Source organism: Pelodiscus sinensis, chromosome 3, assembly GCF_052426305.1.
Source record: "Pelodiscus sinensis isolate ZL-2025 chromosome 3, ASM5242630v1, whole genome shotgun sequence".
Taxonomy (NCBI): domain Eukaryota; kingdom Metazoa; phylum Chordata; order Testudines; family Trionychidae; genus Pelodiscus; species Pelodiscus sinensis.
This window is the reverse complement of record NC_143054.1, coordinates 156,794,999-156,811,032: the sequence shown is the minus strand read 5'-3', so window position 1 is coordinate 156,811,032 and position 16,034 is coordinate 156,794,999. Positions and strand designations below refer to the sequence as shown.

Sequence of the window (16,034 nt, the reverse complement as noted above, 5' to 3'; positions counted from 1 at the left end):
GCCGGGCTGGGGGCTCTGCCCAACCCGCAGGCTGAGTAAGGGCCGGTGCCGCCCCATGGCCAGCAGCGGGGCTTGGGCTGCCCAGAAGCGCCGCCCCAGCCCCAGCGCGCTGCCTGCAGCCGCCGCCCCACAGCCCCGGACCGGGCCCCCGCTCCGCAACCCCGGCGGCCCGCCAAGCTGAGCCGGGCGGACTCCGCCCCCTTCCCCTCCGCGCGCCCCGGGCCTCCCCCTGCGCGCGCCGGGAGCCACTGGTGGCCAGAGGCCCGCGCAGGGGAGTAAACAGACCGGCTGCGTAATAGCCCCGCCCACCCGCCTGCCTGGGGGTTCGGTCTCCGCGTCTGAGCCAGGCCCGGGCCCCGCCAAGGAGCCGCTCACGGCGCGGTCCCCTCCCGCCGCTCGCCTTAAAATGATTGAATTTGGGTCGTTTTAACTGACAAAATAAACTCGAGGCCCCAGCGAGGATCGAACTCGCGACCCCTGGTTTACAAGACCAGTGCTCTAACCACTGAGCTATGGAGCCACCTATCATTTAAGTGAATCAAAATTCTTGGTACTGTACTCATATTCTGTGTTATTCTCATAAATGATTTTAATTTGCATTAGTCTCTCTTCAGCTACAGCTGTGAAACACCTGGAATTCAGGAGCAGGAATTTTAACATTTAAAAAAAAAATATATATATATATAATGGGGATCTATTTTTGTTTTCAGAGCTGAGTTAGAAATTCCCCAGGTCCAAACCTTTCCAAACTTAAATGTGGGGAGGAAACTTTTGCAATAAATAGACTAATTGATAGTAACTGAATACAAATTACTACTGATGCAAAACTGACAAAAAATTGAAGCAACATCCTCCTGTTTAGACTCCTTATATCTTTGTAAAGTGGATTACATTTCACACAGAGCTCTCCATTAAGACAGGTATGTTCAAAATCTTGATTTGCTGTCTTTCTGCAATTTCTGGCCAATGGAAACTAATGAATATATAGGATGGCTGCAAGTATATATAATTAAGGCTAGAATTTTTGTACAGACATCATGGAATCTGTGACTTTCAGTGACCTCTGTGAATTCAGTTCCAGTAGCTGAAAGGGCCCACCACAAGCCTCCTGTAGCTCTGATGAGCAGTAATCTGGAACTCAAACCTGGCAGAGGGGACTCCTATAACTCAGAGTTGTCCCCTGTAGCCATGCCCACCCATATGTGTGTGTGTGGGAGGGGATCTGCTCTGATGCCCAGAGATTCAAAGGGGTCTGGAGCTCTCATTGCCACCACTGCTACTGCAGCAGCAGCTGCTGTAGCCAGAGCCCCATGCCACTTTGAATTGCTGCTGGAGCACTGCTCCCTGTGGTGCTGAGGGTGGGGGTACACCACAGTTTGGGTGGTGCTAAGGGCTGACTCCCCTCAGCCCTGCCCCTTCTGCCTGAGGTGCTGCCTTTCCCCCGCTCCTTGCCCTAAGCCCCACAGTGGCTATTGGCCTGGCTACCTGTAGCTGACCAGCCTCTGCAGGTGTTGTGAGGACTCCATAGCTGAGCTCCCCATTTTGTCCTGGATATTTTTAATGAAAGTCAGAGACTGGTCACAAGCGTCTATGAATTTTTCTTTATTGCTCACAATCTGCCTGTGACTTTTACTAAAAATATCAATGCCAAAATCTTAATCTTCCTCTCCTGTTTCCCTGTATTCTATGATATACCATCCATGATGTGGGACACAATTATGTTATGGGGTGAGAGTTTTAATGCTAGTGCAAAATCATTCAGAGGGAGATAATCTGTATACATTGTGCCTCCCTAAACCAGGACTCTCTGGTCCGTCAACTTTTGTCCTTGGATCAGAGAGCCCTGGGGCGGGACCAGTGGCAGTGGGCAACATTTGGCAGCCCAAGCCAGAGGCCGGCCACCTGCAGGCCTGGGGGGTAGGTAGTCTGTGGGGCTAGCGTCCAGCAGCCCTGACTGAGGCTGGGAACCTGTACTAATAGAATCGTGGGCCACAGCAGCCCTTGCTGTATCTGGCAGCCCAAGGCCATGAACCCGCAGCAGCTCTGGCCATGTGTAATAGCCTGCTGCATAAGGGCTGGGAGTGCACAGTCACCTGCAGCAGCGGGGCTGGGAGCCCATAGCAGCTGTGGCTGGGGCTGGCCACCCAGCTGGGCCAGAAGCAGGGGAGCCAGCTAGGGCCAGAAGCAGAGCTAGCAGCGAGGTGAGTCGGCAGGCTGGAGGGCTGATGGCGGAGGACCTCCCTTCCTGGTATGGCAAATTCCCTCATTTGGGACTGGTAAGGTCCGCAGGGTGCCAGACCAGGGAGGTCCAACCTGTATTCTTTTTGCATTTTGTCTTTTCAACTTCCTAAACCTCCCCTGTGTACAGATGAAATTTGGCTGATCTGATAGCTAGAACTGAATGGTATGTAGAAGGTTTGGTAGGGAAGGGTCTTCAAGAACTTAGCACGCTTTGAATTTTACTTTATATTTTGAAAATGAAGTAGCCAAAATCCATTAGCTTCAGGGTTGAAATCATGAGCAGCCAGCACATTTCTTAACAAACACGCTTCTTAACAAACTCAGCTAGGCAGTCTTTAAACCTCCTTCCTGAGTAGGGTGACCATCTGTCCTGTTTTTACTGGGAGAGTCCCTTATTTAAGACCTCCTCCCAGCATCCTTTTTTTTTTTAAATGGGCACATTGTCCTGTATTTCCCCTGCGGGGGGGAGAGGGCCTACAGCCGCTGAAGCCCCAGTCACCAGTGGCTTCCCTCCCCCCAACCTCCCTTGCATGCTGTGGAGCTGAACTTCATCCCTGCAGTGGGTCAGGTTGGGAGGAGAGCCGCTGGCACTCGGAGCTTCTGCCAATGGAGTCCTGAGCATTGGTGGTCCCCCCCGCACTGCAGAGCTGGAGCACCGAGCATCGGCAGCTCCCCCCACACTGAGGGGTTAGCCCACCTTCCCCCACTCTTGGTGTCCCATATTCATCATAGGGAAATATGGAATATGGTTACCCTATTCCTGAGGGGCTGTTTGGTGCTCTGCTCAGGTTGCTGTACTTGGTCTATGTGGCTTTGGGGACTGTATGTAAACTCTCCCCAGCTCAAGGTCACCTTTGAATCCGATATTTGTAAGTGCAGCCCATTTCTGGTTAATTTAACAATACACATTCTTGGCTATAAATCTGAAGCACCAGGAGTTCCATATCTGTTTTTCAGGTTAGTGAAGCGTGAATTATATCCATTGTAAATCTCCCAGTCAGTCCTAAACCAAGGAGACATGAGCATATTTTGTCCATTATATAATCCACTCTACTTTTCATAGCTGAAATGTGTTTAAAAACGATGTATTATTTTTTTCCCACCAACTTCAATCTTTGAATAATGGGGTACAAAGAAACAATGTAATACACTTAGTGATATTTACACCCTTTAATTTAAACAAATTGACCAATGAACCTTGCTATACCTCTCATGATTTTTCAGGCTTTGATGTTACTTAGCCAAAAGGATGGGCTTGACTGCTTTGTAAATTTATACATTTTACTGGGGATGTAAGCAACCAGTCGACTAGCTTATCAGATAGTCAATTAGTCCCTTGACTAGTTGCTTCTACCCTGTTGCTGCCGGCTCTTCATACATTTAAAAATCAGAAGTGCGGCAGGGGGACCTGGCACAAACCAGGACAGCTGATTCCCAGCTCGTGCCAGTCCTGCACCGAGTCCTCCCCGCTGTGCTTAAGCCCTTTAAATATATTAAAGAGCCAACTGTCTCTTTAATACATTTAAAAGGCAGAGCCACAGCAGGGTTAGCTCCTGGGGCCGGGAGCTAATCCCCCTGCTGCTCCCCCTCTTATTGACTAATTGACTAGACAATGGAAAATCTATCAACTAGTGTAGTCGATTAGTTGATTAAATGAAATTTAACATCCCTACATTTTACTAATGAAATTAGAATGGAAAAAGAAATAGAAAGTCACAGAAAATAAAACAAGATGGTTATAGAATAATAATAAATAGGTTGCCTTGAAACATAATTAGTAAAGATCCAACCACTTCAGACCAAGATTTTATCATAAAATTTAACATATATAGATCTAAGTAGGTGACTTTTGTACGAGGGCTGTAAATGAGTAGTCAACTACCTATAAGCCTAGGCTTAGCAAGTAGTTGATTTGACTACTTGACTTGCATTCCTTCCCCCCTTGCTGCCTCTGAACCAGAGGTAGCAAGGTGGCAGGGTGAAGAAGGAGCCCGTGCTGGGGGAAGCCAGCTTAAAAGCCAGTTCCCTTTAGGACTGTCTCCACAGTACCACCAGCTCCTCCTCCACTGCTGCCTCTAGCAGAAGTGTGCGACCCCCCTGCGGATAGGTGCTGCTGCCAGAGTAGCCTCTGTTTGCGAACAGCCCTGGCTGTGGTGGCTCTGCAGTTTAAATGTAGTAGGAACTGGGCTGCCTGCATGCCCAGCTGATACTATATTTAAACTGCAGAGTCACAGCAGGAGTAGCTCCTGGACCTGGTGCAAGCCAGGACTGAGCCTTCTCTTATCAACTAATCAAGTAGTCGATACCAATTGTATCAACTACATGATTAGTCAATTACCCACCTCTTAACCCCATATTGGTACACAATAAGGCTATTAAATATCCACAGAACAGCCCCTCTGATTTGCAAATCAAATTATATGCTCACAACACTTCAGTAATTCTAAAATAACAATTTAGACATTTAAAACAAAATACAGGACTATGTACCAAAGGATACAATTTTAAAAAAATGAACACATATGAAAAGGACAAATCACATTTCAGAACAGAAGGGGGATGTGGGGGGGGAGAGGAAGGTAAATGTCTGTGAGCAAACAGGGCTTTTTCAAAAGAGAGCGTCCAGATTGCCTGGGTGCTCTCTTTCGAAAAAGCAGATTGCTTTTTTGAAAGTCTTGTGGAAGTTTAGATGATCTCTTTCATAAGAGGCTTTTTCAAAAGAGCTCTTTCAAAAAAGCCTCTTTCGAAAGGGGCTTGTAGTCTAGACGTACCCTAAGCTTTTGCTTATCAATTAATCGGTTAATAGACTACACAATTACATCCATACTGCATAAGAACCAGAGTCCAGTAATACTGTCTTAAGGGTTATGTTTATTTAAAAACTCCAAGTACATACTTTATTACTAAAGATTGTGAATGACTTAGTAAAAATGTTTGTATTTTACTAGGGAAGCTTTACCCTAAATATTTAGAAATAATTTTAAATCAACAAGTGAGGGGGAAAATGAGCTGAGACTGACTAACACATGGTTACATACAAAGACAGGTGAGACAGCATAATGAGAGTAGCTAAAGTCCAGATATTTCCTGTAATGGAATGTATGCTCAAAATAAAGTGGACAAAAGATACCTGAATGTGGTTTGACGACTTCTGTAAGAGTGACATTGTAACTCTTGTTTAGAGAAATGTAAAAATCCATAGTAAATCAAATGTTAAACTTTATATAGGTAATAGTTCAGAGTTTGAGAATACCTATTTTTAAATTAAAATAACACTTCTATAATTGAATAAATTTAAATGTCTAGTGATAGAAACGTAGCCGTGTTAGTCTGATGTAGCTGAAACAAAAAACAGGACTATGTAGCACTTTAAAGACTAACATCACCTAATAAACCATCTCGTTAGTCTTTAAAGTGCTACACAGTCCTGTTTTTTTTTTTTCAAAAGAGCTCTTTCGAAAAAAAAGTGTTCTTCCTCGTAAAATGAGGTTTACTGCTGTTGAAAAAACTACCACATTCTTTCAATTTAATTTTTGGCAATCTAGATGCAGGTGAAGTTTTTTCGAAAAAAGTCCACTTTTTTCGAAAAAACCCTGTAGTCTAGAAATAGCCTTTTAGGTTAATGCTATAGACTGCATGCATTTCTCCGGCCAGCAGCCTGGCTCAGTCCTGGCTTGCACCATGTCCGTGTCCGGGACCTACACCTGCTGCAGCTCTGCATTTAAAGTGTAGTAGGAACCAGGCGGTCAGGCAGCCCGGCTCAGTCCCTCACACCGGGTCCAGGAGCTCAGACCTCCCTGAGACAGGGGCTGCTGCCACCTCGCGCAGCTGCCTCTTTATCAAAGGCAGCAGTACAGGGTGACAGGCAGCTGGTCTGCAAGGAGAGTTGGTTTTTAAAATGGCTCCCCTTGTGGACCAACTCCTGCCTGGCACCTTGCGCTTCTGCCTCTGATACAGTGACTGCTGCTCCAGCCCCCGGGGACTATAGAATAGTCAACTAACCTATAAGAATTCATGAGGTTACTCGACTATTAAATTAACTGATATTTAATATTCCTATTATGCAGTAGTGCCTTTTTTGTTTTATTTCTCATTTCTTTTACAAATATCGGGTGGTCCTATGTATGACAAGTCTCACTGTCCAATTGAGGAAGTCTTCTGTGCCTTGTCCTAATGTTCTTTGAATGGAAGGGGGCAGTATACTGAAGGATTACAGCTTGTTTTCATCTTTCAGGGGTAGTCTAATGGCATTTTTTCATATTTGCCAATCTGACATAAAGCAATCAAGTTACAATGCTTTTCTGATGGAGTTATTACTGTCTAACTAGAATTTCTTTAATCTTGGACATCACCTTTTCACAATCTAATGAGGCAAAGGATAGTTTCTGTTGTGCTTTTGTTTTGTAGCTCATTGTTTCTAACTGGGTTATTTTCAGAACCACACACAGTCTGTGCATACTTTACGTGCAAACACATTAGGGTCTTGTCCCTGACTCTTCTTTGCAAAATGTAACTAGTGAAGTGTGGATGGACATTCACCAAGAGTATCTTGAGTTTTGCAAAAAGCCTGTTGAGGCTCTCTCTTGTTCAGGCTATAATTTACCAAACATCACTATATTTAGCTTTCTGTTCCTTATGTAGCCTTCCCATATTTTTAGTCTCCATTCATGTGGCTCACAAATTACATAGTCATTTCCTCATAACCTGGAATGGTCTGAAAGCAGAAAAAAGTTACTTATATGGGAAGTCATAATAGCTGTCTGTACCTTTAACTTTTGCATATATTGAGTTTTCCTCTGTCATTTAGTTAAACCACTTGTGCCCTCATGTTTCTAAGTTGGATCTGTGTTTTTCTTTTTTAGCGATTAACTGATCTGTGCATTTACTCTGGTGTTTCTTCTGGCAATACTCTGACCAATGAGCCAGTGCTTATGACAATCTTTGGTGGAATCTCTCTTTAAGACTTTGATTTGATTTTTCAACATATCTGTTACATGTCAGGCTTCATTTAGCTTTAACAAATATTGCTATCTTTATTTTTAACCTGTTATATTTTATTTCGGTTGTCATTTTTATAATTATATCCCAAGGAAGTCTTGATTTGAGTATCTCATTGAACTATTTAAAGCCACTGGACAAAAATGAGACATTTCCATTTTTGGTCTTTGCACTGCAGATGTACATTACTTAAGCTTAGTTTGGACCTAAGAACCCACACAAACTTATTAACTCATATTTATTTTAAATTAATATTGATCCAATTTGTATCTTAATTATAGTACCTGTGTTGTCCTTACTCAGCCCTTAATTGAATGGGGGATGTAATCACCACATAAAGAAGGGGAAAAAAATAGTATCACATGCTTTTATATAGTTTTAGTATTTAGGAGAAAATTTGTCATTTGTAACAAGTAATGGACTAGCCATGTTATAGAAGAAATACAAGTGAAATTGCACTGAAGATAAAACAATGAAGTAGTTTAAGGTAAATGCACAAGTGTAAATATTTACTTTACGCTCATTATGTTTATATCAGGCTCAGCCTAGTCTGATTATGTAATCAAAACACATGATCATCAGATTTGGTATATAGTACACACCAGACAATATAACCAACAAAACACACCTGTTCAGGATTTTTCGGCAGCTGATGTAGGTAAAAAGGTGTGCTAATACATTATTTGCAGCATATGAGCTGACTGAAAGAATCAAGTCCACCAAACACAAACTCAGTGACCATTGCTGTGAGACAGCACCATCCAGACAGAAATAAGACTGGAAATAGAAATACAGCACAAAGCAATATTGAAGAAAGGGTTACCCCGAGTTCGTAGTGGTGTTGTAGCAGTGTCGGTCCCAGGATATTAGAGAGACAGAGTGGGTGAAGTAATATCTCTTACTGGATCTCTTGGGTCAAGCTTTTGAGCTGCCCGGAGCTCTTCTTTAGGTCTGGGGAAGGTAATCAGTGTTACAGCTAAATACAAAATGGCAGGGTTTCTTTAGCATAACCAGTTAGCACGTATTCTAAGGGACCATTCAAGGTGAAGTGGCCAGTTAATATCCCTTACAGTCACAGGACAAAAAAAAAAGGCTTTATTAAATAAAGGAACAGTTTAGCTGTGTTGCTTGAAGAAAAGGGCTATGGTAAGTAGCAAAAAGCCACTCTTATATCATAAATGTAGGCCCAGAGAGGGACTATATCAGTTAAACTAGTAAAATGTTTCCTCACAGATGAGCCCCTAGTATCTACATTATGTGTAATGCCATAGTCACCAAGATACATCACATATGCTTTTTGGGAGTTAAAAAACTTAGTTATAGCCTGTCTAAATTGTATGCATAAAAATCCCAATTATCTATTAGTCACTAGACAGTTGTTTGTCGTATTTTCAGACCAATGCACATGCTAATCTGCATGGGTGCTAACAGAGTCAGGCTGAGTTGCCCCTAACATCTATGCATACAGTTGACCTTTAATATGGATTTACATGACTAAATATCTAACCCTCAGTGTGATGTAGATGTTACTAGAAGCCACTAGGTGGAACCTAAATACTGTATTAAAGAAGTGGGAAGGGCTGGAAGCATTAGCATGAATTTCACACATTTTAAAAAATCAGTACAGGTTGAACCTCTGTAAACAGTGGAAGGCTGGCAGCTGGAATCGCTGCAGGTAGGCTAACGGCTGCCCGGCAGGGCTGTGGTCTGGTGCATGGCAGCAGGGCTGCCCAGCAGGACTGGGAGCCCAGTGTGCGGCAGCAGGGCTGTCCAATAGGACTGGGAGCCTGGCGTGCCCAACTGGGCTGCCTGGCAGGGCCTGGAGGGGTGGGAGCCCAGTGGGGTGGGATTTGGGCTGGAGCTGGGCTGCCTGGCTTCATTGGGAAGGGAGAGTGGGCAGGCAGAGCAAAGGAATTGGTGGTAGAAATTGGAGCCTGCTGGGAGGCCAGTTGCTGGTCCAAGGCTGGGGGAGGCTGGTAGCAGGAGGGCCAGATATGACCTCTCCTGGTCTGGCAAAAACCCTAATCTGGTCCTGAGGGTGCTGTACCAGGGAGATCCAACCTGTATAATGATTTAGTTTTTAAAATCTATTAACCAAACAAGAAAATTCCAAACTCTAAATATACTTTATAAAATTTGTGGTGACTTTCTGGAGGATGAAACCTGTTTTATGCACTGCTAAACCTCCTCAGTGCTTTCTTTAGCATTATTTCTTTTCAGATGTTCAGTGAGATAATACAGGTTGGACCTCTCGTGCTCAGAACTCTGGTCCAGAAACATCCATCATCCAAATTGAGTTTAGTTATCCAGATATTCCCTTTTTGTGGACGTGGCCAAGTTTCCCACAGTTCCATAAAGTTTTATTTGCAGCCATCAGTTCTAGCTCTGAGTGTTCTGTCCTGTTATTTAGCTCCAATTTACCCCTAAATGTCCGTTAGCAGCCCAGTAAGCAGTGGGACCGTTGGTAATGCTGCTAGACAATTTTGACCTCCCATGGTCTGGAAAATTCTCTGGTTCAGAGCCAATCAAGTCCCAAGAGTGCTGGACTAGAGAGGTTTAACCTGTACTGATAAGTGTGGGATTAATGTCATCTGGCTAGAGACAAGCCCAGTTCAAAACTCCCTTATGTAACTCTGTCAATACAATACACATGTAATATATTCATAGTGTCATTTTTCATGCAGAGGTAAGTTAATGAAAACCTTTAATAAGGGGATCTGTTGCAAGATAAAGAAATATAAAGAAAGTTTTGTTTTGCTATTTAGAGAAGTATGAAACTGTAAGTTGGTGGGTATTACTCTTTTCTATGTGCTGCCTCCTGAGTCTGCTTCCTCTTCTTGGAGAGAGTCCCAGGAGAGGGCAAGATTTGGGGAACAAATCTTCAGACAAAGCACAGAGCTAGAAAATGCGTTAACTAATATAAGGTCAAACATAATTTTGCCTTTGTTGTGGACAAAGGGGTACCCTTTGTCTGGTTTGAACTAATGCGTCCTGGTGCTCACTTCCTGGTTCAAGTAATTGATTAACTGCCTCTAATACAGAGGCAGCAGCACAGTGCATCAGGCTGCTCCCTGGGAGTCAAACTGGGAGCTGTATACAGCGGTGTAGTAGTTTGGTTCACAGATAAGCTCATCATACTTATTGGTTACCCATTACATGGCTACATTCTTACATCCCTTGTTTAAACATGTTAACTCATCCAGATTAACTACTGGTTTCTCCAAATGTCCTTCTCCAGTCTGAGAGCAAAACTTGTGATTTAATTTGGAGTTTACTCTGGATTTACACCAGATTAACTAACATCCAAGTCTGGCTCTTAGAATTCACATTCCATATGATCTTGCTACATTGCTCTGAATTCAAATGCTAGCTTGAGAAGTAAACCACTGAAATACCTTTTCAAGTAACTAGACTTTAAACTATCCCTGAAATACCTATTGCATGTTAAAAGTGCCCAGATTTCCAAACTTCTTCGCAAGACTAATTATACTGTTACTTGTCAAATTTGGTTGTTTTGTAATATTATCCCTTGGTCACACAAATCCACTTACCTGCCTTGGATGGTAGGAATCTGAAATAAATAGCAGAGACACCTCCTTTTACAAACGTGGCATGCCTCATATCAGATTGTCGTGTCTCATCTAGTTTGTCCTCTGCATGTACACATCATTGTGCACCCAGGATGAGCTCAGCATAAATACAAACCAGCAAAACAGGCCCACTTGCTTTTTCTTGGCAGCCTGTATGTGAAAGGACTTTACACCACAGCTATCTTTTCCTCATCTCATTGGTTTATTGTTCAAAGGCTCTAGTATTTTTTTACTACAAATTAAAAATCCCACCCCCTAAAACTCTGTAATAACCTAATAATTCACAACCAAAATGTCAGTGAATTTCACTTATTACCGTGTTTTAGCGCATATAACCTGCAGGTTATACAAAGTTTTACAAACCCAGCAACCCCCCCGCGGGGTATACATGTCCGCGGGGTATACAAGTTTATTTTTACTTGCGTGGGCATGAGTGTGGCTCCCCTTCTGCAGGCCGGCCAGCAATTATCAGGTACCTAAAAGTAACATATATAACCCATGGGCTATACACGTGCGCGGATTATCTTAAAGTTTTTTTACACATTTAGGAAAAACCGCAGGTTATGCCTGGGTGCGGGTTATAAACGAGTGCGGGTTATATACGCTAATTTACGGTAATTCTTAAGGTTGAGTGAGGGTTAATGGGGTACTTTTATCCTGTACAATCACAGAACTCTACTCAAAGCCCATCAGTCAGTGGAACTGTTTCCATTAGCTTCCGTAGGGTTTGGCTCCAGCCCAGAAGGCTGGCATGCAGGGTGCCGGGTGCCCTCCAGACCTACTGAAGTTGTGGCTTTTGTTCTGACTTCTATGCTGGGCATGAGGGTTTATATTCTCATTCGGCCAAATTGTGAGGTACTTACACACTTTCTACTCATTTTTCTCAGGCAACCCTCCCATTGACTTCAGAGGGAGTTTGCAAACTGAGGTGCCTCCAGACTTGACAATAGGAGTTGAGAGATTTTGAGGGGGACGGGGTAGTGCATGAAGCCTCCCCCTGCAGTGCAGAGAGCCACATGGAACAGCCAGAGCTGCTGGCAGGCAGAGAAGCCTGCCTGAGAGTGCTGCTGGCTGGGAGCTGCATAGCTAAGTGCCTCTCTGCCAGAGCCTGCCTCTGGCACCCCACCCCCTCCTATGCCCCAACTCCCTCCCAGATCCTGAACCCCTTCTTGCCCAGGCCAGAATCCTGTACCCATAACCCCTCCCAGACCCTGCACCCCAGTCTCCTGCCCCAGGTCACAGTTCATCTTTTTAAAAAGTAAGCAAATAGCCCTCATGGTTGCAGAGGTAAATGGGGAAGTGTGGGGCAAGTGGACCCAGAAAGCTCAAAAAGGCAGAAATAAACTACTTAAAATGACTTCTGAAGGCTAAAGGTTGGCAGTACTGAGCGAGTCTGGAAGATAGTCCTCTTCTGGAGAATGGAATTGTCCCATCTGCTCCAGACACCAAGGCTTGCTGACTCTCCTTCCTCCCGGCTGGGTGATTACTTGGAAGCAAAGGCTGGCTTTTCTCTCTGTCCTGTGGGACCGCTGAGAAAGGAGCTCTCCCCTAGTTCTCTGTTTAAATACATGGGGTTTGGTGTTTCTTAAATCACAGTCTAGTCCTCAACTCTCATGATAAGTCTCTCAGTTGGGACTTTCATTTTATCGGCCTTTGCATCTGTTCAATACTCTGTCTGTGGAGCATGCTGGGAGCTGCCAATATAGCAAATGTGCTACATCCACTTTGTAACTGAAAGAATAATATTTACTTATATGTTTAACCAGGCAAACAGAAGCAGAAAAGACTATATAGGAGCAATGCAGGCTATATAAGTTGCTTCTGGGACCTTCCAGTTAGGATAGTGTACATCTGTTAAGTTTCCTTCCTACAGCTCTGGTTTCCAGGAGAGCTGGGTCAGAATCAGAGCTTTAGATATGAACTCCTCTGAATCAAGGGAAATTGAGATTCTGATCTGAGCTTTAGGTTAACAACTGGCAGAATGAACAAACAAACAAACAAGCTTAAAAATTCTGTGAGCTTTGGAGATGTTTAGAGCCCTATTGATTTCCAAATGTAGATTAGGGTCAGTTTTTCAAGTGCTCCACCCCACATATTTTGGTGGAGATGGCAGATGAGGGGAAAGAACAGATTTTCAAAAGAAGTCAGCTCCCATTTAAAAAATGTTCAGCAATCACATGATTCTGTTGAGACACCTATGAATAGATTTTCAAAACACTTGGATGCTGAGCTGCTTTGAAAATCTGGCGCTTTGTCTATACAAATCTAAACCAAAACCACACATCTGAACATCCCACTTTTTGAGGAAGGTTGGATCTATATCCAAACGTGGGCCCAGGTCTAGTGTGCAATTCCTCCTACTTCTGGTTGGGCTGAAAATACTCTGAGAATAGGCCTGTTCATAATACTTTCTACTTTTTCAGGCAGTCCCAAATGGAACCAATCATACAGAACTAAAAAAATAATGAGAAGAGCTAGCCAAATCTTTTTGAATTTCAGGGAAGATTTGGATTACATTTTGTGGAAAGTTTCAGGTTGGTGCTTATTTCAATCAAATTGGCTCACCCTTTGCTAGTGAAGATATAATATTATCTTGGTCTCAGATGGATAATTAAGGTGTGGAGATCAGACAGGTGATATCATAGTTCAAACACTAGTTTCAAGTCTTCACTTTGATAGCTTTAACAAATCCCCTAAAGCAGAATTGTAGAGCTAATGCTGGGATCAAATGTGCCAAAAGCTTTAAAAGCACCATGGAGAATGTCAAAAGAGAGTGATGAGGCTGCCTCACATTTGCATGTGGGGATAAATTGTTCCTGAATCTAATCCATAAATCAAAGCATTAAACTATTGTAATTAGACTCCACAGGAGTCTCTGCAGGGCATAAATATTAGCAGCTGCTCTTCCTATATGACAGATCTTAAAAAAAAATCTATACATGGATATAAATTCCCCTCCTAAAATGAAAAGAAATCTACTTAAAGGTAGCCTTGACCTGCCATAGGACATGTCAGAAAGATGTCTTATGAATAAATACAAGAACATCTTAATACAGTTGAATAACTGAGGAATTAACACTCCACTTACTGTACTGATAAATATTAAATACTAATTACAATGTAAATTATATAAGGACATTTAGTAGTGACTCAGGATCTTCACTCAGGATTGCGTCAGCGCAATGAGTATATAAAATCATGTGTTCCACAATATGAAGTAGGCCTGATTAGGGTTGCCATGTGTCTGGTTTTCGCCCAGACAGTCTGGTAATTGCGTCTTCTGTCTGGTAAAAAATCCCAGAAAATACCCGACATGTAAACATGTTTTCTCGGGTATTTTCCTCCTGCAGCTTGTGGCGGGGATGAAGGTGTGGGGAGTGTGGGAATTTAAGGTCGCCACCCTCCCCTTTTTTTTTTCTTCAACCAATTTTTTTTTCCCTCCCTGTTCGGGATTTTTGTGTGAAAGTATCTAGCAACCCTAGGCCTGATCTGATTCCCACAGGAGTCAATGGGAAGGCTTCCATAAATTTCAGTGGGAGTTGGATCAGGGTCAGAATACTCCAAAACACCAGCCAAATAAATGTGCTATTTGAATAAATATACAAGTCACATTTTATAGGGGAGCCCAGTTTTCTAGAATGGAATGGCCTGAGCTTTTAGGCCTCAGTTCAGCAGAGCACATAAGCAGATATGAGTTCAGTGGGGATCAAGCATGTACTTAAGTGCTTTGCTGAATCAGGTCCTTGATGCCTTTCTCCACATTAATCTTCAGATTTCTTATGCTGCCAGTATGGCTGGAATGCTCTTTCTGAACTCAGACAGATTTCATTTCTTTCATCTTTCCAGACCTGCCTCTTCAAGTTATCCCTTCTTTTTCTCATCATTAGTAATCCTCATACCCTCTCTCCTTCTCCTGAACAGTGTCCCCATGCGGTAAGGGTGTGTAACTTACATTCTGTAGATCTCACACATATTCCATGTAAGTAATACATGATAGTAATACATGTTCTGGACCATTCATATTAGTTCATGTGAGATCATACACTAGCTCATATAAATCCAATATGTAGGACACACACTACTTAATGACAAACTTAAAAAACAACAAATGGTCTGGTAGCACTTTATAGACTAACAAATCAGCTCACTTCTTCAGATGACTGGAGTTTTGAGTTTAGGATGTACAGACCCAAAATAAATTAAAATATAAGTTGCATAGAATTTTATTCCATATGTTATCCTATATCTTATGTGTGTTTTGTCTTACTTAGATAGTAAGCTTTTTGGGACAGGGAACACATCTTAAATGTATTTGCAAAGAGTGATTAAAACAGTGGTATATTTATTATACCTCTCACATCTTACTTCTATAGGCATTTAAATTACTCTGACCAATCCAGATATATTTGATGCCGGGTATGTATTTAGGGCACTCTTCCTCCCTCCCCTTCCTAATAAAACCTCACTGCCCCACTCAGACAATTCTATATTACTGATGTTTCAGGGATGTGGCGTGAGAAGCGTATGTTTAATATGTAAAAGGCCAAACTTTGCTCCCATTTACACCGATGCAACCCCCGTGAATCCATTTTACACAGAAGATTATCTATATTATCTGAACTGTCTGCTTCTTTAGATGATGATGGGAGTCAGGTTGTGTTGCTTCTAGTGGTGGACTGGTTTTTACGTAAACAAGGTTAATGAGTTTTTCAAGTAGTTTTACTTCTAGAGCAACATTGGAGATGGAAGTCAATATTACCTATCCATAATGTGAGATTACCAAAATGCACAGATCAGAGGCTTCTCTTCCAGGCAGTTAAGCAAAATAGCTGTAACACCGTTAGGTAAACTAAAATTAATTAATTTTTGTACATATACTAAATATATATGTATCTGATCAAACAAATAATTTTAAGGTACTCCATATGCTTTTAAATCAACAAACAATTGTCTTTTGTAGGACACATGACTTAGACTTTCTTGGATTCTGCCACAAATAAAGTCTTTAAAAAATCTTTAGTTTACAGGATAGAAAGAGTACTACAGAAACACCAAAATGAGCCCCAGCTCATGAGTTAATATGCATGAGTCATCTTTAGCTACTCTCATGCATAAAGTTACTGGTGTCAGTGTTTGCAGATTTGGGGCATTGGATTGTAAGCTCTTTGTGTAGCATTGCTTCTTTCTTTTATATTTGTGTAAGGT

The 16,034-nt window shown here is 42.6% G+C and overlaps 1 long non-coding RNA gene and 1 other non-coding gene across 2 annotated transcripts in view; one reads left to right on the top strand and one right to left on the bottom strand.

Annotated features, from left to right (window-relative positions):
- Window positions 1–447: 447 nt before the first annotated feature.
- On the bottom strand, window positions 448–520 carry TRNAT-UGU (transfer RNA threonine (anticodon UGU)). The gene has a single exon. It is a non-coding gene; the product is annotated as a tRNA-Thr (tRNA).
- An 8,346-nt stretch (window positions 521–8,866) lies between these two features.
- LOC112544557 (uncharacterized) overlaps window positions 8,867–16,034 on the top strand; it is a 119,458-nt gene continuing 112,290 nt past the window's right edge. The window contains exon 1 of the long non-coding RNA XR_012902379.2: window positions 8,867–8,914. This is a non-coding gene — a long non-coding RNA (uncharacterized LOC112544557). The remainder of the gene's footprint in view (window positions 8,915–16,034) is intronic.